This window comes from Lissotriton vulgaris, chromosome 6, assembly GCF_964263255.1.
Source record: "Lissotriton vulgaris chromosome 6, aLisVul1.2, whole genome shotgun sequence".
In the NCBI taxonomy this organism is placed as follows: Eukaryota; Metazoa; Chordata; class Amphibia; order Caudata; family Salamandridae; genus Lissotriton; species Lissotriton vulgaris.
The window spans coordinates 950,058,370-950,077,642 of NC_141694.1; the positions used below are offsets into that span (position 1 = coordinate 950,058,370).

Sequence of the window (19,273 nt, forward strand, 5' to 3'; positions counted from 1 at the left end):
TGTTCAGATGCTGCCAGCGGACCAGTGGGCCTGAGTGGTCTTATTACCGCCCTTTTACCAAGGGGGCGGAGGTTTCATTCCCAGTCTCCCAGTAATGTTCACAAATTGAACATGGGCAGGGGGCCTCACTGGTATTCAGGCATGGTTCGCCATTAGGAACTAATTCGTGCAGAAAAAGTCCTGGCAACATTTTTTACCCCCTTCATTATCTTAATACCTAAAACAATAAAGCAGTGTTTTTTTCGGGAAGACGCAATCTGCAAATGTGGGCCACTTTTTCTAGGATGCCAGGGCCTATTTCCGATGCCAGTCCAACCCTGTGCAACCCTATGGCATGTCTTTCAGTGTGCGGCACCAGCCTGGTCCCCAAACAAGAAGGAAGAGTTATCCTCATCATCAGCAGATGCGGCCAGGCCTGCTCTGGGAGGCTGGGAGCTCCAGAACTTGGCAGCTCCGGCTCTGGGGGCGGCGGGTAGAGCTGAGCTGTGAGTGCAGCAGGGAGGGGGAGGGATGGGCGGTCGGGAGCGCGGTTGGGGCAGGGCTGGCTCAGGCTGCAGGCGCGGGTGTTGTTGTGCTGCCGGCGGTGTCTGCGGCGAATAGAAGCGCTTCCTGGGGCTGAAGCAGTCGTCCAGTGCTCCGAGGGGCTTTCGCGGCGCCTGCAGGCAGCACCACCAGGCCTGAAGTCGGAGCAGTCAAAGCATTGACAATCTCTTCCCGACTGTCGCCACTGGCTCTCCCTGGCTGGGGACGGAGGAGCGGCCGTGCGAGACATGCCGGGTGTACCCGTGGGGGGAGGACACGAGTGCACCGGAGGCAGCCGACAGCTGGGAGGAGCCGCGGCCGGTAGGTGCGTGGCTGCTGCGCTCGGCGCTCCTCTGCCGGGGCCCAGGGGCTGCTTTGTTATTAATGTTTATATACTTGCATTGGCTGTTAGTCCGGGTCAGCGGTGAGTGTGTGTGTGGTGGGCGCCAGTCAGTGATCCATCAAGTCCAGCTATGGTTTATTATTTCATAGAATAACAACAGCAGCGCCGCACGCCCCTGAAGATGGAGGAAACAGATGGTGCATCTCCTCCAGCACGCATGAGCTCACACACACCGAGAAGTCCAGGGAAAGGCACTCTGGCAAGCCAAAGTCCAGAGCCCCATAGGACACACGCGGAGAAAAAAAACACATGGAGGGCGTGCTGACAGGAGCTGCCCTGTGCGTGGACAGCTCCCGCACTGCCCCTGTGAACTAAGGCTCTGGACGTCTCTCACCCATTGAAGCTTCCTCAGACCTACCCCTCTCACCCTCCTCGTTTGACTGATCCCTACAGGCGTGGGCATTGCCCCCTATCCTCAGTAGGTTCACCAGCTTGGAATACCCCGACCGCCCTTCAAAAAAGATGTATTTGGTGTTAAAGGCACCAACATCCAAAACCACTGCTCCACCCTTCTTAGAGAGTTAAGACGGCTGAGAGTTAGGGGCGAGAGGGGCGTCTTTGCCCATTCATAAATATCCGACAGGGGAGGCTAAGCCCTGCCGATTATTGGTCCCTCGTAAAAGTGGAACTCGCCTAACAAAATGTTCTTTAAAACTGTCTGGAGCAGGAGAATGCAAACGGACACAACACCCTAGGGCCCGCTTTTCCTCTTAAGCTTTTTCCCCCATTTTGGAACACTTGAGGGTCGCTGTCTGGGAGTCTGCATGTGGCGCACAGGTATGCTGATGAGAAACTGGGCTGCATTATGGGCACGCGAGGTGAGCTCGACGGGCGGGTTGTGGGGGCAGAAGGGGCGGACTCTGAGGGAACGCGTGGAAAGTGTTGGTGTCAGAGTTGTGCGCCACTGTGCCTACTATTCCCAATCTCGCTGCACTTGCAGTCATAATGTTTTTTGCTTCTGTGCTGAGTTCACTTCTGACGCAAATCATCATTGGCCCTATAAAGTAACATAACTAGCGCAGGCGGATAGGAAGTTCGTGCGCTGCATTCACGTAATACGACCGAGATGCCACGTAATGACAAGCCATAAACCTATATGTTTCACTCAGTGTATTTGTGCTTTGCTTAAAAAAAACACATAGGGGCAGATTTATGAAGGGCTTGCGCCACGTTTACGCCGCCGTTGCGTGACGCAACGGCGCGGAAACGTGGCGCATCCCTGCGCCCTATTTACAACGTGACGCATCTATGAGATGCGTCACGTTGTACAGCACTGCGCCATGAGGAGGCGTTCCTGCGCAGGGGGGGGCGTTCCTGCGCAGGAACGCCTCTTGAAAGTGGCTGAGTGAAATCTATGAGATTTCACTCAGTCACTTTCTGGCAATGCTGCGTCAAAACCCTGCGCCTGCTTGAAGCAGGCGTAAGGCTTGAGGCAGCATTGAAAGAATAGGCCCCCCCAGAGCATTGCTGGAGCTGCGTCGCACTTGCGACGCAACTCCAGCAATGCGCCACATTTCCGGCACAGATGCGTCACGCATCTGTGCCGTTTTTGCCCCATGGTGCGCCGCATCATAAATGCGGCGCACCATGGGTGGCGTAGTTGTGGCGCACTGTGGCGCATGTTAACTGGCGCATCCCTCGGGATGCGCCAGTTAACATAAATCTGCCCCCTAGAGCCTAACATTCAGCGTGTGACGCAGTTCTAAACATGATAAAAAACACATCATGCAGTTTTGGGAATCAAATATGGCGATTGAAGGCTCATTGGAATGTGGATGTGGTTGTGACATCCAGCTCTTTTTGTGACGGAAGAAGCATAGAATCAAGAACTATGGACCCTATGCTAAAATCAAATTAATGACGCCATTAATACTCGTCCTTACCGCTTGCAAAGTGCCCCTTTGGTTGCAGAGACATCAATATTATCAGGACCGATTTGAGTGACGGGGCATTTGTCCAGCAAACTGAGATGCCGTCTCTTATCCGACAAGAAATATTCTGTATTTACATATTAACATATAATACTGCAGTTTTTATATTCAACCACACATAGCAGTATTCGGCTGATTATAGAATGTCCATCTTTCTGTTGACAAACACAAATTTCAGAGGCCGGCATTGGTATTTTCGAGAATTTAGCAGGTCGTGTGTTCTTTGGTGGCCGGAAAAGGGAGTGACGTCTGAGAGTGCAGTAGGATGTGTTTAGCATTGCAGATAGCTGTGAGTTGGAAATGAACAGAGCAGCAGCATGTCAGCGTAGCGACACCAAGGGAGGGCCTCATATGGGTCTTCCTGTCTGAATGTGGGTGGCGTGCCTGCTGGTGGGGTGGTGCGCAGTGGTTCAGGTTGTGGCAGAGCCTAGTGAATGGCAAGCAGGGACTTACTAGTAATCAGGGTTGGACGTTCAAGTTTATCTTTGATTAACTCTTGGTTTGAATTTGACTGAATAGTTTTAAAGTAGACAAGATACGTTTTTAGGTCTGGAGTTAGCTTTGCTCTTTTGATTTTCCTAAAATGATATGTACAGTACAGTTACTCAAGGGGCTTTCAGCTTCTCCTCCTCATCCATTGGTTTGATATTGTGTCATTCACATTTTTCTTCTGCCCACTATAGAGCACAACTTGTGGCAAAGGGTCAGGCCGCTTCACCCCTTGGCTAACTTCACTGAGAGTTGCGCCATTCTGCCCTCTCAGAAGAAGCCTATCCACACACAAAGTAGTTCTCTTTAGTGGCCTGGGCTACCATGGCAATGTTTGATTTCTGATACCCAGAAAGTATTTTTGTTATTAGCCATTTGTTTGTTAGACGGAGGAGGGCCACCAGCTTCCTCAACATTAAAGGTTTGTAAAAACGATGGCAAAACAAAATAATCACTGACTAAACCAAAAGGCTGGCAGCAGCACCACACCCATTGGCTTTCCCAATGCTTGTTTAGTATGGGAGCCATCACTGAGGAATGGCAAGGCTATTCCTCAAAATAGCTAGCTAAATCGAGAGTAATCTGGTATTTCCCTCCATTGTGTACACGTCATTTTGTATTGTCACAGTTTCCCATTCATGTTTACAAAAATTTGCTTACGGGGATTGGACGAGTCTAATACCACTCCCTGTGTACCTCTGCTGCCATGTTTGTTCTGTGACAAAGCAATAATCAGTTTTTCTACTTACTTACTTACTGCATGCAGCCTTAGGCACAAGATTAAAATTGCTTGTGACGTTTCTGCCACACCTATGGTTTATGATAAGTGGCCAAGGATTGAGGGATGGCATTTCATATTGTTTACTGGCTGACCATGCGCAAGGCTCATATATGGCCAGGTACATTTTTACAGTAAGACAAGAAGTTAAAAAGTATTCGACATTTCGAAGGCACCATGGTGGGGTGTCAGAGGCATATAAGACTGCAATTCTAAGCCATCTCTCACTTTTTATACCTGTAGGTCTCACGCATTATAACATTCATGGCAATTCATTTACTTGTTGAAAAACGCACCCTTTTAAATACACCAAACAAGTGTAACCCTTGTTTTAAAATGTCTTTTTGACTTATTCATATGGTCAGTTCCTAAATGCATGGAAAACATTCGTGTGAATTACCTTAGTAAAATAACTTGAATGTTCTTTCACACTTCCATTTGAAATAATATTTATTTTTTATAGTGCTCACTTAATCAGAAGGCCTTTTCAGGACACCAGTGAAAACAAAATATGATCACAAGCCTCTTAGACCCCAGCATGTTGTTTATATAGGAAAATATGCACTGAGAATTATGTATTTACCTGCATAATAAATACACATTACTACATTTTTACCTCACCTGTGACTGTAATAGAGGGCAGAAGAATTCTGTGAAAGTGCTTCTTATGATGAAGTGACATTGATGCGCATTGCATATGCAGATTTTTCCTTCTCCCATTGTTATTGTGACTTGGTGCCTACGGTCAAGAAATGACCAGCTTGAGTGTCAACCACTGGTTATTTGACACTACACAACATTGATAAATTAGGGCTTGATGTACCAAGATTACATAAAAAAGTGATCACAATTAGCTCACCCACTTTTACAAATGCAATTTGATTTTGCATACAAACCTAGGTACAAGTAGGTTGATTCACAAAACACAAAATCACAGGGGGTCGTTGAACGATCTCAATAATTAATATTAGCTAGTCAGGTCACAATTTGCAACCCCACTGTGATTGGCTACAACCACAGAGACGATGGCCTGCAAGGGACAGGAGACCATCATTCATGTGATTGCTTTCCAAAATATAAACCCTGGGGCAGATTTATGTTGGACTTGCGCCACGTTTGCGTCACGCAGCGGCGGCGTAAACGTGGCGCATCCCTGCGACCCATTTACAACGTGACGCATCTAGGCAGATGCGTCACGTTGTAAAGCCCTGCGCCACATGTGGGCGTTCCGGCGCAGGGTGGGCGTTCCGGGGCAGGTGCGCCTCGCAAAAGTGGCTGAGGCTGAGTGAAAACTACAAGATTTCACTCAGTCACTTTTAGGCCAATGCTGCGTCAAAACCCTGCGCCTGCTTGAAGCAGGCGTAAGGCTTGACGCAGCATTGGACAGATAGGGCACCCGAGCCTTGCTGGAGCTGCGTCGCGCTTGCGACGCAACTCCAGCAATGCGCCACCTTTACGGCACAGATGTGTCACGCATCTGTGCCGTTTTTGCCCCATGGTGCGCCGCATTGTAAATGCGGCGCACCATGGGTGGCGGAGCTGCGGCGCACAATAACTGGCGCATCCCTGGGGATGCGCCAGTTATTGAAAATCTGCCCCCCTATTTTTTTAAAGCAGCCTGAGTTCCCTAAAGGAACTCGGGCTGCTTTAAAAGTAATTTTTACCCCATTTTGGAAAACTTCATTGAGAGCAAGCAGTGGCCCAGTGCTCCTCTGCCTACTCCAACTGAAACCTCAACACCAATTCCCAAAGGGGACCGCTCAGTGACGTAGCAAGTGGGGGCAGTCCGCCCCCGGGCGGCACAAGATTTTGGGGCGGCGCCGTCCCCTGGTCTTATCTGCGACTGCCGAAATCATCATTCTGCACCCCCCTTCCTTGGCAGCGGCCGACTTGGGAATCGTCAGCACCCCTCCTCTTACATGCTGCACCCGTAGTTGGCACATGCAGGGACCGGCACCGGAACCACAAGGTCTAGCTACGCCACTGGGACCGCTTCTCCCTTGCAAGTCAAATACCAGCCCAACCTGGGAGCTGGTTACAGATCGGAAGTTTGCAGTGGAAATTACAGTCACAAACCATTGGTATAAACCGTCTCACTTTAGAAGGAACGCCCTTAACACGTCAGTTCCAGATTGTGATCCTTTATGGGTTTCTAAGCTGAGTTTGTGATTCGGAAAAAGGTTTGCACCTTGCGCAGTGGGGTTAGTACACCACAAAATGTGATTTAGATAGCACAGACCTTGCAAATCTGTCCCAAAGTTGCCCATCGTCTAGCCTCCCCAAGGAACTGCTCATATGAGGTTGACCCCACCAATAATATGGTAAACCTATATAAGCAAACAGCCCTTCCACCAAGACCACTTCCCAGATTTTTGTTTTCACTGTACGAATATTGAAGCTGTGGCCTTGTTTTTTCTCCATTGTTACATCGATACAGTAAATGCCAGGTCTGAACAGAAGATAGTCCTAGAGATCAGCCTCTGATTTTGTTCAAGTTTTAATGTATGTAAGTTTTGGAAATATATAGTTCATATGCAGTTTATGATCTGTGCATTCAGCTTTGGTCAGCGGTATGAGGGGTGTGGGCCATTTCCTAAGTAAAGAGGATTTCCCTTTTTTTATGATAACCCGTGGCACAGCTTTCAAAGACAGCGCCATGGTGTCTCCTCTTAAAAACTTGTAAAGTGTGCTTTGTTTGTATCCCGCCTCTCATGTGGGGAGCAGTTCAGCCTTTTTTTTCCCAAGCTCTCGATGGAACGCTGACTGTGTCTTCTGATAGGTCGTCTGAACTCCTTTTTGTGCACGTCACACAGCAGAAGCAAGCATCATTGCTATTGGAGGCGCAACAAGCATCAGTAGCTTTGTCACCAATTTAATTTTAATGAGTTTATTTTGAAAGCCCTTGACAGTGCTCTTCTGCACATTCAAAGCACGAAAGTGAATAGTGTTTGATATTACCTAGTTTATGGGTACTCAGTATATCGACCTCTGAAGAATAAAATGCTGAGTAAGCCATTCGGGGAGTCAAAGTTATGACCTACAGATCCCTTGCAACTGCAAGCTTTTAACTCATCGAGCCACACCGCTGGCTGTCAAATGTTGTGAATTAATAAGTTGTATGATAATACAAGGGCAGTAGCCATGCCTGGCATTTTATAGCTCTCAAGGGCTATGACAAATATTCAGGCCTCATACTCTAGACCTGATAATCCTAGACTTGGATGCTTCTTTGGAGCGCTGGGGCCCGTGGCAACTGCTGGTCCCAACTCCCAATCACCCTCATACTCTCTCATGCATCACCAAGGGGGGAGCAGAAAAAGCTCCGCTCAGCTGAAGTACAACAACGTCTGCCCTCCCATTGCACTGTTGCTCCTTTACCCCACTGGGTCATGAAAAAAAGCCCCCGCAACATATACCACCTTTTTCAAGCAGGTAGTATATGTGTGAAGAATTAGGACTGCTGTTTCCCCAGAAGGGGGGAAATTCATAAGCAATTGGACCTAGTATTCTCCGGTCTGCATGTTATTCCCCATTCCGATAGGAAAACTTGAAATGCTCATAATGTCATCGGGAGATACGTGCCACTATTGTAAACTCTGGCCCCGTATCACTCCCTGGTCAGAACTGGGATCTTGGAATGAGGGCCTTTGCGGGATCGAAAAATACTGAACCTATTGTGGATACATTCACTCAGTTACACAAGGCTTAGAGGCAATATGCATGATTAGAATACTCTATATTGTTTCACTAAATTATTCAAGCTCAGCACATTGTATTCACATGAATATACATATAGAAATATTTAACATACAGACTAATCAAGAAAAGTGAATCAAACAATTAATCAAAAATACAAACAGTAGATTACGGTTTCCACTGATTGAGGTGGAAAATCAGTTCTTACTTAAATCTCTCTTGGTTTCAATGTATGATGTCCAAAGAGAGGGTTTGTTTTTTAACCAATAAATGAATTTAAGTGACCTTTCCCCAAAAAATTGGGGGATGTTCTATGTTAGTGTTACGTACCTCTAAACTCTGTAAATGTCCCCAATTCATTTCGACCTCCAGCACATGAGACATAGTCTTTCAACGAGTTCATCCTCAGGGCTTTATCCTATTAGGGTAGTTGGCCACTAAATAGAAATATAGTTGTCAATATGTAGGTTCAACTGGTTTACTAAGTGATATACATGCCAATTAAATAGATTTTTGGTACATACCCAGTATGCTCTTTTGTGTCAGGACAGTTGTGAGTAAAAAAGTAATTTATACAGTATTCAATGTGAAGCAGCAACCCACCCTCAACACACCCATTGTTATAAGTTGGAATTGTCCCTTACCTGATCGTGATATGAAATTCACCTAGCGCTGAAGGGAAATCTCCAATATTGATAGTAAATGCATTTTAATACTGAATGATAAGGTGCACTCGCTATGAAAACAGAGTTTATATGGTATTTGTATTGTAGTACAATCCAAGGGAAGTTGGCTTTAGTTTTCCTGCCGATACACTGGGGAGGTCACAGAGTTCCTTTCTCACAGAAAATACAGCACAGGTCCTCGTGCAAAAAATCCAGACAACACGTTTGCATAGCGTGAAAGACCACTTTTTTAGGACAGGACTACATTCATTAATATATTGTTGCAAAAATACATCAATAAACTGTCCTCAATAATGCATAAAAACTCCTAACATCCCCCTCCCATCAAACTAAAAATGTTAACCTTTGCCAACACACATCCACTTGCTCTGCTACCTCATTCTTTGTATCTCTCGCTTGCAGCCCTTCCATTGCGTTCCCAATCCCTCTCTCACTCTCTCTCACCCTCTACAAATCGTCCCAAGCTGTAATTCACTTTCTCTTGATCCACATCCTCAACCTCCTCTTCTACTCGTCACCCCCCACCGCTGAGGGTTGGATACGCCTGCGTCTGAGTCTCCATACCCCAAAATTACCTCCACCCAGGAAAACACAGAAACTGTGTTTGCCTGCCCCAAGACATGTCCTTTGATACAGTCCTTAAACACTATCATTGCTGCCTCATATCCGTTTCTTCCATAGTCTACTGAGCAGATCACACATCTCTAACATGTAAAATGTGTTATTAAATCTAGATAAGTGTACTCCGTCTGCTCTAAAAAGGTAATCTTCTTCTTCACATAAGTTGGAATGCTTTAGTACTATAAGTCCTTCCTCCATACAGAAAACCCAGATGGCTTTATTCAACTTTCTTCTAACCTTAACCACAGCAGTGTGTTTAAATGCTCCCCTCCAATGTTTTCTTGGAAAAATTCCATCCAATTCAATAAACTTTATTCGGAAACATGTAAATCATGTCCATAAAAGTACATACATACAAGAAAAAACATGTTAAAATATACGAGACAATCGCAATCCATTGAGAAAGAAAATACAGTATGGTACATATAATAAATCAGATAACGCACTTTAAAAGGTTTTGAATAAAAAGAGAATGTTCTATAAAGAATTTATATATATTATTTTTAAAAAATCATGCTTTTCCTATAGCTGATGGCCCTAAGTAAAAAACTGGCCGTATAAAAACAGATGTCAGGATGATGCAAGTTAAAAAGTAATTTCATTGCCGCTTTAACAGTTCTAGCTCCAAATTTGATAAATAAAGGTTTTAAAAAGAATTTACGACATTCGCTATACAGGTTACAAGTAAGTAGAAAGTGCTCTGTGCTTTGTTCTGAAATGTTGTCACACCGACAAGGACCTGTGGGGCGTGTTTTAATCTCGGGGAATGCAACCAATAGGTGGACCGTACCCATCCTCAACCTAGTAAGAACAAACCGGTGTTGCCCTTTAGTTACCTGAGTGAGGTAGGGATGTAGTCCCACAATTTCATTCAAATGGTTATAACGTACACAGCTGGAAAGTTTGAGATCATCCGTGGCCCGTCTTTCTGCACAATGATTTAGGAAAATTGATTTCAGACTCTCTTTAGAGAGATCCGAAGCAGAACGGTGATCTGATGTGACGTCAAACCCGAACACATTGGAGAAGGATTCAATTATGTATTTAATCCATGGGATTCTGTGAAAATAGTCAAGACGAAGACAATCCTCAATGATGGCCCTATTAAATGAGGTTTCGTCTTTCAACCAGACCGAGCGCCACAACATCAAAGGTCTCAATAATAATAAATCATTTAGATGACATAGTCCAAGTTCTTTATGGACCAAACTATTAGCAGTAGAAGTCGGGAGACACAATAATTTTTTCAGAAATGTATTCTCTTCTACCTGTAAAGATTCTGCCCTGGAAACCCCCCATACCCCTGCTCCGTATAGGGCAGCAGAGAGACACCTAGCTTCAAAAATCTTAAGCATTGCTTTAGGTCTTCTACTACCTAATTTACTTGCAAAAGCAAATATCCCATTGGCACTCCTGGTCATTTTGTCGCGCACCACCTTGTGCTCGATATCCCAGCGGCCATTTTTGGAAAAGTTGACCCCCAGGTAGCAAAAGTTTTCCACGCACTGCACCTCTTGACCATCGATGAGATACCTATAGGGCTTTTTAGTTTTGACTTTACTAGCTCCACACTCCATCACATAGGTCTTACTTTTATTAATGACCAGCTTTCTCTTTTCGATAAAGGCCACAAATTTATCCATCAAAAGCTGTAGGCCCCGAGGGGTCCTAGAGAGCAACACAGCGTCGTCCGCATAGAGTAACACGGGGATGGTACTTGTGTTTACTCTAGGGGCGTCCGCTGGTGCCTTCTTTAAGATTGAGTCTATTTCATTAATAAACAGAGTGAAAAGCAAGGGTGCCAAAACACACCCTTGTCTAATACCTCTCCTGACCCTAAATTTGTCTGTACATTCGCCCGAAGGCCCATAACGGACGCTCGAGCTAAGCCTCTCGTATAGACGGGCCAGAAAGTATATAATTTCCCTAGGTGCTCCCATTTCTAGCAAGGTAGTCCATAGAATTGCGTGATCCACCAGGTCAAAAGCGCTGCTCAGGTCAGCGAAACAGAGGTAGAGTGAACCATTTTTAGCTCGGGTATATTTCCCTATCAGGAGTTCCAGGTTTAAGCATTGTTCGATGCAGCCTCTGCCTTTCCTGAACCCATATTGACAGTCTGTCATTATCTGGTTAGACTCTGCCCACTCTTCCAATCGGACGAGGAGTACACGGCTCATAATCTTGACGGACGAATCCAGCAATGAGATTGGCCGGTAGTTTTTAACATTTCCTCGGTCCCCTTTCTTATGGATCGGAACTATTATGGATTCAGACCAGGTGCACGGAAAGGTATAGCGAACAGCAGCATTAAAAACTTTGACTAGTACTGGTCCCCAAGTCTCAGGTGCAAATTTGTACATATCGACTGGGACACCGTCGGGTCCCTGGGCCTTACCACCCTTACTAGCCCTGATACTACTTAGGACCTCCTGCAAGGTGAAATCTAAATTAAGTACTGGCCAAGAACAACTTATCGGCAACGTTACCATATTAGAGTTAAAAATACCAGAAAAGTGCTGTACCCACGATTCCTTACCCACGTTTGAGGTTAACACGGGAAGTTTATCATCTTTTAAAAGGGGGCTATTTACTACTGCCCAAAAAAGAGTACAATTGTTTGATGCAGCCGCTAGATCCAGACGCTCCCAAGCTTCCTCACGTAATTCACCTTTCCTTTGCTTAAGGGCCAGATTATAGTCGGATCTAAGCTTAGCCACAACTGTTTTGTCTCTAGGTTTAATGGATAGTGCGTTTTTCAGTGACTTCAATGCCACAGTACAGGCATTATTGAACCATCCCCTGGCTTTGTTATTAAAATTTCCAGCCAGCCTAGTAAACTTACCACTAATAAAAACATTGATTTTCATAAAGTAAAGGATACAGGCCTCCATGTTTGGTTTTTCATCAATAATTGATGTGATATCAGGTAAGCAGCTTGAGATAATGCAATTAGAAGTTACTTCTGCTCTATCCCCTGCCCACCTTATCCTAAATCCATTCGGCCTATGTACCTCAATGTTTATGATAGGGCTGCTATCTGGGGTTGTACAAACTTTCCAAAACCTAGTTTCGATAACAAGACAGTTATGGTCACTAACCAAGTAATCAATAACCTTGACATCGGAGCTAAAATGAGCTAATTCGGAAGACATGCAAATAAAATCAATTACAGTGTTTGCCCCTCTCCCCACAAAAGTTGGCAAACTATCGCCCTTCCCGTCCTGCTCAATCTCTAGGATTTCCAAATCGTAGTCTAATAGGAAGGAGTTCAAAGTTTCTCCATATGTATTGTGTTGGAAATGCGTAGCTGGCTCTCCAACACGATTCAAAGTACCACACAACTTATGGTTAGAGAGAGGACAAACAGAAATGTTAAAATCTCCAACATATATACACTCAAAAACTATATTAGAAACTTTCATCAATTTTTTGATTGCGACGTCTAATTCTAAAATGACCGTGTATCTGCTGGCATCGAAAACATTATTATACATGTTAATCAACAAAATGTTTTTGTCTGCCTCATCAGCTAACCACAGCAATTGGGAATTGTTGCCCACAGTGATATGCTCCTTCACCCTTATTCGCATTTTCACAGAGGTCAGAATTAGCAAACCACCTTTAGCCCTCCCTGAGGTAGTAGCCGTTGCTGGTAACTCGTATGCTACAAAACCATCGAGGCCCTTAAAATTTAGACACCAAGTCTCTTGTAAACATATGATATCAAATGTTCTAATAAGTTCTAGCCACCCCAATGCTTCTAGTTTAGAGGCTAGTCCTGCGATATTCCAACTGGCAATAAGGCGAGATGTTGATGCCCCCTCTAAAGTATTACAAGATGGGCCCACATACTTAGGCTGTATACTACCAGTAGTACATGGGGACTGATGTAAATCAAATCCTGCACCCACTTCAGCAAGCTCATGTCTGACCTCTTGTCAATCGCAATTATTAAGACCAGACAAGGCATCATATCTATTATGTAATTGCGTGCTTGGTACTAGGGGGGATGCCCAGCGATTATGCATATTCAAGAGGTTATCCCAACCTAGTGCTGGTGTTTTCGGTAGAGTTACGTTTTGCTGTTCCCCATAGAAGAATTTTAATGTTAGGGGTACCACCGTACCTCTTCTACGCTGAGGTGGGAGAATATGTGATAGGACATTAGGAAGTACATCGGGGTGGGCAAACGTTACCACCACACAGTCCCCTTTAAATCTTTTGGGGCGATTCCCTATCCAGGGAACACGTTTAGCTGATTTGATATCATGCGCCAGTTGCTGTGACCCACCAGGCGCTAACCTCATATTACCAGAGAGCCAGTGTAGGGCCTTACTGCACAAAGAGCTGGATGACTCGGTAATACCGTCATCCAGCAGGGGTACATTGGCTAACACCAGAACGACAGGTGAAGCTTCCTCAATAAACTGCAGGGGGTCTGTTCCGTGGGTTTGTGCTTGGGGTAAATTTTCTATCACTGGGCACTCTACAGTAGTTGCAATATTGTGATTAACTTTCGGGGCTGGCAAATGCACTACATTAGTCGACACACCAGATGGCCCTTCCCCGGTTTGATTAACCCTTGCGGAAGTATCTCTTATTGTTAGTAAAGTATTAAGGCTACCTATTTCCTCCGTCAACTTTGTTTGCACACCTCCAAGTCGTTTAACTTCTGCCTGTAATTTATCTATTTTGGAGATCAGAGGTTTTACAATTTCGAAAAGTTTACCCTCTACAACCTCAAGCAGTTTAGTTAACATTTCATCATCTCCTCTGTTTCTTATAATCCCTTCTCCTACAGCCTTTTGAGGAGCTCTAGAGGAGCCTGGGGATAATGTTCTTTTCCTTTTCACTCTTGGCCTTTGCCCGCCCTGTTTCCGCTGATTTTTCACACAGGCGCGCACAGGCCGTGGTGTATGCTCAATCAGTGGTAGATCATCCTCCACAGGACCAGATACATTTTCTGAGTCTGAATCAATAACATTGTCAGAGTCTACATCCAGAGTGACAGGAGATGCTAGCGTAATCAGTGGCTGGCTATCAGTCTCAATCGTAGATGATACATTTGGTGAGACCCTATTTTCCACCAACACGAAGGGGCTATCCTCAGCTGACAGAGGTAGAGTAGGGCTTAACCTACGCAAATCTGGTGACTGGCTTAGCCCAAGTGATTCCCTCCTTTGTTCATTTATTTTCTTTACAGTTTGCACAACATAATTATCCATGGTATTTGCGGGCAGAGCAGCAGGTTTCTTTTTAGTTGCCATTTATATGTCACACGGTTCACAAACAACACTGCAACAAAGTCTTACTTGTTGATGAATCTCTGGTGGACCAGGGGGTTGGGCCCTGCCCCTGCCTCCTCGTGCCGATGAGGGCCGTAGAGGGCCCGCCCTTTGCCCGGGCTTCGCCCCGGGCGTCCCGCTCGCGTCCCGCGCAGCGGGTATCAGAGTCGCTTTATTGCGCCTCCTGGCGCCCTCGCGTCGTTGGTGAGCGCGCCGCCGCGTTGCCTGCCGGGAATTGAAGTCCCGGAGCGGCGGCGCGTGTAGTCCTGGTGTTAGCTGACTCTCGGCGGTGGCGGCTCTGTTCCCGGTATCTGTTTTGCCCCAGAAATGACTCCTGGCGGTGGCGGCGTGGCAGCGTCGAGCAGGTGAGCGTTTCACTGGTCCCCCCGCTCCGCCGGTATCAGAGTCGCTTTATTGCGCCTCCTGGCGCCCTCGCGTCGTTGGTGAGCGCGCCGCCGCGTTGCCTGCCGGGAATTGAAGTCCCGGAGCGGCGGCGCGTGTAGGCCTGGTGTTAGCTGACTCTCGGCGGTGGCGGCTCTGTTCCCGGTATCTGTTTTGCCCCAGAAATGACTCCTGGCGGTGGCGGCGTGGCAGCGTCGAGCAGGTGAGCGTTTCACTGGTCCCCCCGCTCCGCCGGTATCAGAGTCGCTTTATTGCGCCTCCTGGCGCCCTCGCGTCGTTGGTGAGCGCGCCGCCGCGTTGCCTGCCGGGAATTGAAGTCCCGGAGCGGCGGCGCGTGTAGTCCTGGTGTTAGCTGACTCTCGGCGGTGGCGGCTCTGTTCCCGGTATCTGTTTTGCCCCAGAAATGACTCCTGGCGGTGGCGGCGTGGCAGCGTCGAGCAGGTGAGCGTTTCACTGGTCCCCCCGCTCCGCCGGTATCAGAGTCGCTTTATTGCGCCTCCTGGCGCCCTCGCGTCGTTGGTGAGCACGCCGCCGCGTTGCCTGCCGGAAATTGAAGTCCCGGAGCGGCGGCGCGTGTAGTCCTGGTGTTAGCTGACTCTCGGCGGTGGCGGCTCTGTTCCCGGTATCTGTTTTGCCCCAGAAATGACTCCTGGCGGTGGCGGCGTGGCAGCGTCGAGCAGGTGAGCGTTTCACTGGTCCCCCCGCTCCGCCGGTATCAGAGTCGCTTTATTGCGCCTCCTGGCGCCCTCGCGTCGTTGGTGAGCGCGCCGCCGCGTTGCCTGCCGGGAATTGAAGTCCCGGAGCGGCGGCGCGTGTAGTCCTGGTGTTAGCTGACTCTCGGCGGTGGCGGCTCTGTTCCCGGTATCTGTTTTGCCCCAGAAATGACTCCTGGCGGTGGCGGCGTGGCAGCGTCGAGCAGGTGAGCGTTTCACTGGTCCCCCCGCTCCGCCGGTATCAGAGTCGCTTTATTGCGCCTCCTGGCGCCCTCGCGTCGTTGGTGAGCGCGCCGCCGCGTTGCCTGCCGGGAATTGAAGTCCCGGAGCGGCGGCGCGTGTAGTCCTGGTGTTAGCTGACTCTCGGCGGTGGCGGCTCTGTTCCCGGTATCTGTTTTGCCCCAGAAATGACTCCTGGCGGTGGCGGCGTGGCAGCGTCGAGCAGGTGAGCGTTTCACTGGTCCCCCCGCTCCGCCGGTATCAGAGTCGCTTTATTGCGCCTCCTGGCGCCCTCGCGTCGTTGGTGAGCGCGCCGCCGCGTTGCCTGCCGGGAATTGAAGTCCCGGAGCGGCGGCGCGTGTAGTCCTGGTGTTAGCTGACTCTCGGCGGTGGCGGCTCTGTTCCCGGTATCTGTTTTGCCCCAGAAATGACTCCTGGCGGTGGCGGCGTGGCAGCGTCGAGCAGGTGAGCGTTTCACTGGTCCCCCCGCTCCGCCGGTATCAGAGTCGCTTTATTGCGCCTCCTGGCGCCCTCGCGTCGTTGGTGAGCGCGCCGCCGCGTTGCCTGCCGGGAATTGAAGTCCCGGAGCGGCGGCGCGTGTAGTCCTGGTGTTAGCTGACTCTCGGCGGTGGCGGCTCTGTTCCCGGTATCTGTTTTGCCCCAGAAATGACTCCTGGCGGTGGCGGCGTGGCAGCGTCGAGCAGGTGAGCGTTTCACTGGTCCATCCATACAATGCTGGTGGACGACCACAATGCCTGGCAGTCGACAAGATATTTTTCTCCCAAATGTATAAGTGACATATCGGGACCCCCCCCCCCTATTGGAAAAAAGTTCTGCCAGTAAAGGCAATACGTTTCCTCATCTCATACCACTCCTTTACCACAAAAATACTTCAAGGCTGGTTCTTGGAAGTCCCAATGATTGACCATTGATTTGCTGATCTGCATACCCTGCTGTCCATTTCACGAAGGGATGTCCTACAGTCCAAGAAACTTCTTTTGTAGGTTCAGAACTACGAATTCAACCTGAAACAGAGAAAATTAAATAGTACAGATAGCCACCAAATAATGTCAATTTCAAAAAGAGCATTAACTAATAGTTGATTTTCCTCCTGACATGTCTCTCACAGTACGTAGAGCACCATCTTCCAATTCCCTTGATGTTTTGCCATGACAAACCATACCTTGCTAAGATCGAGCTGGTTCTTACGGGTGGTTGCTCCAGCCCCTGGAATTCTTTATTTTGGCCTTCTTCTTTTGGGCCCCCTCCTTCTGCCTCAGTCAAGACATTAGGTGTCAAACTCAATAATCAACTCACTCTTCACTCACAAGTTAGCCATGTTGTTTCCTCTTGCTTTCTCACTCTCCGCACTATTCGCACTGTTTCTCGCTTTTTCTCTCCTCTGGCACTCAAGCTGATTATGTCCGCTCTTGTTGTCTCCCGGCTGGACTACGCAAATGCCCTGTACAATGGCATTCCTGCGTATAGCCTACGGAAACTCCAGTTGGTTCAAAACCAGGCAGCCCGACTTATTCATGGCCTTTCTCGCTCGCATCATTGCACTCCTCTTCTGAAGGCACTTCATTGGTTGCCTGTTAAAGAGAGAGCCTTGTTTAAGTTGGGCTGTATGGTTTTTCATTCACGGCGGGGCTCTGGTCCCGCCTTTATTTCTTCCATGATCAGGGAGTATATCCCCACTCGAGAGCTTCGCTCTTCTTCCCAGTCCTTGTTGGTGGTCCCCCGCTTTAAGCGCAAGAAGTGGGGTGGGTCGAACTTTTCTACTCTGGCACCCACCTTTTGGAACTTTCTACCGGACCACCTAAGACTGGCAACACACTACCTTCCCTTTCGGAAAGACCTCAAAACCTTTCTTTTTAAACAGGCCTTTCCCTTGTGATATGCTCTCACTACTCCTTAGGCCCACCAGTTCTTAGGTGTGGTGGTCACTCTCCCCCATTGGTACCCTGCCCTCTATAGTGCCAAGAAACCGCTGGTGAATGCTGCGCTCAATAAATATTTTAAATTCAAATTCAAATTCCGTCACTGCCCCTATTCTTAAAGAATAAGTACTGAAAAAGTGAATCTCTCAAATCCAACTTGTTAGGTGCCAACCGAATAACTGCTCGGACATTCAATAGTGTAACTTGTGTACCATTTTCATGACAAAAAATGTAGTTCCGCTCCTACCTGGCCAAATGAAAAAATTCTGCTTCTCTTCGATGGGACACACCTGTGCCCTACCACTAGACCACGACAACTCATCTACATCTTCCTCTTTGGTCCGTTTTGGATATATGCACCATATTCTTAGCCTATCACCTTCGAGAAAAACATCATCATGAACAATTCCCCTAGTTGCTCTTATGCCTACTAGCTTGGACATTCTCTGGAAGCGCCGCCGTAAAACATGGGGAGCATAAGCAGGCCGAAAACGTAAGCTTCAAAATTATTGCAACAGAAAAGCGGTAAAAATTCTATCCCCGTTTCCAGAATTTCTATAGTGACTTGTTTGTCCACCTTGAGCTGTTAATACCTTTCCTTACCACAACCACATTAAACCTTTCTTATCAAATGTTCCCTAAGTGGATCATAACCCCTCCATAACTTTTTAAAAAGATATTCCTGTCAATTTTCCCGCTATAGTAGTCTGTGGCAAGTTTGAGTCACTCAAACTTGTTAAAAAATCCATTAATTCCTTCACCGGCTCAACTTCACACCCCATCGCTTCCATGCTTAGTGCAGCCATAGTTTATGAATTCCAACCATGCTTGTAAATAGCTGTTCTTTGTAGAAAATGCAACACATTTCTCAACCAGTTCCACTACCCTAAATCCCAGTTGCATAGATGATTGGTGGAACATCTGTTTTCTTCTCCTCTTCTCCTGAAGCTGGACTTGAAAATTTCTGTCACTGCAAATGAGATAAGGGGCTTGGCTATATTATTATTTGCTCCTGGAACATGCTTTTCTCTGAAAACAATATTCAGCTGCAAACACCTCAAAAATGAAACACTTAAATAATTGCAAAACTCTAAAATGAAACTCTGCTAAAATCCTTTCAAAGATTTCTCCAAATACAAAGATAAGCTCAAACAGGCATTGTAATATGCACTATATGATTTAGCAAAGTAACCCCTGACATATCAAAATCTAATCACCTGCAGAAGGTCATCCCTACTCTCACAACCCTACATGCAAAATTTAGATACCCAAATAATTTCTGAATTGATCGTAATTCTGCCTTTTTCAAACCAATCACGCTATCCAAACAAGATTTAATTAATTTTACTTTTGTATCCTGAAGTCTTGCTACCATCAGTTCCGTCTTCAATTTGATACCCAAAAATGTCATTCATGTTGTTGGCCCCCCAGTTTTCTCTGGGGCTAAAGGTGAACCCTAATCCTGTGTCAATCTCTCAAAACATTGTAAAGTTCTGCCCCAGTCGCCAGAAATCATCCAGATAATGAGATGTATGACCACAACTCCTTGTGAAGTACTACTGTAAAAAGTGCTCAATGTTTCAAAGAA

The 19,273-nt window shown here is 47.0% G+C and overlaps 1 protein-coding gene across 3 annotated transcripts in view; it reads left to right on the forward strand.

Moving 5' to 3' along the window:
* Positions 1-501: 501 nt before the first annotated feature.
* Positions 502-19,273, forward strand: part of NCOA7 (nuclear receptor coactivator 7) — a 1,085,323-nt gene continuing 1,066,551 nt past the window's right edge. For 2 of the 3 annotated variants that reach the window (XM_086926985.1, XM_086926987.1), the window contains exon 1: positions 533-843. The gene's annotated coding sequence lies outside the window, so the exon portion shown is untranslated. Of the gene's footprint in view, positions 848-19,273 lie in introns of all 3 variants that reach the window. The other variant, XM_086926986.1, reaches the window with a different exon arrangement.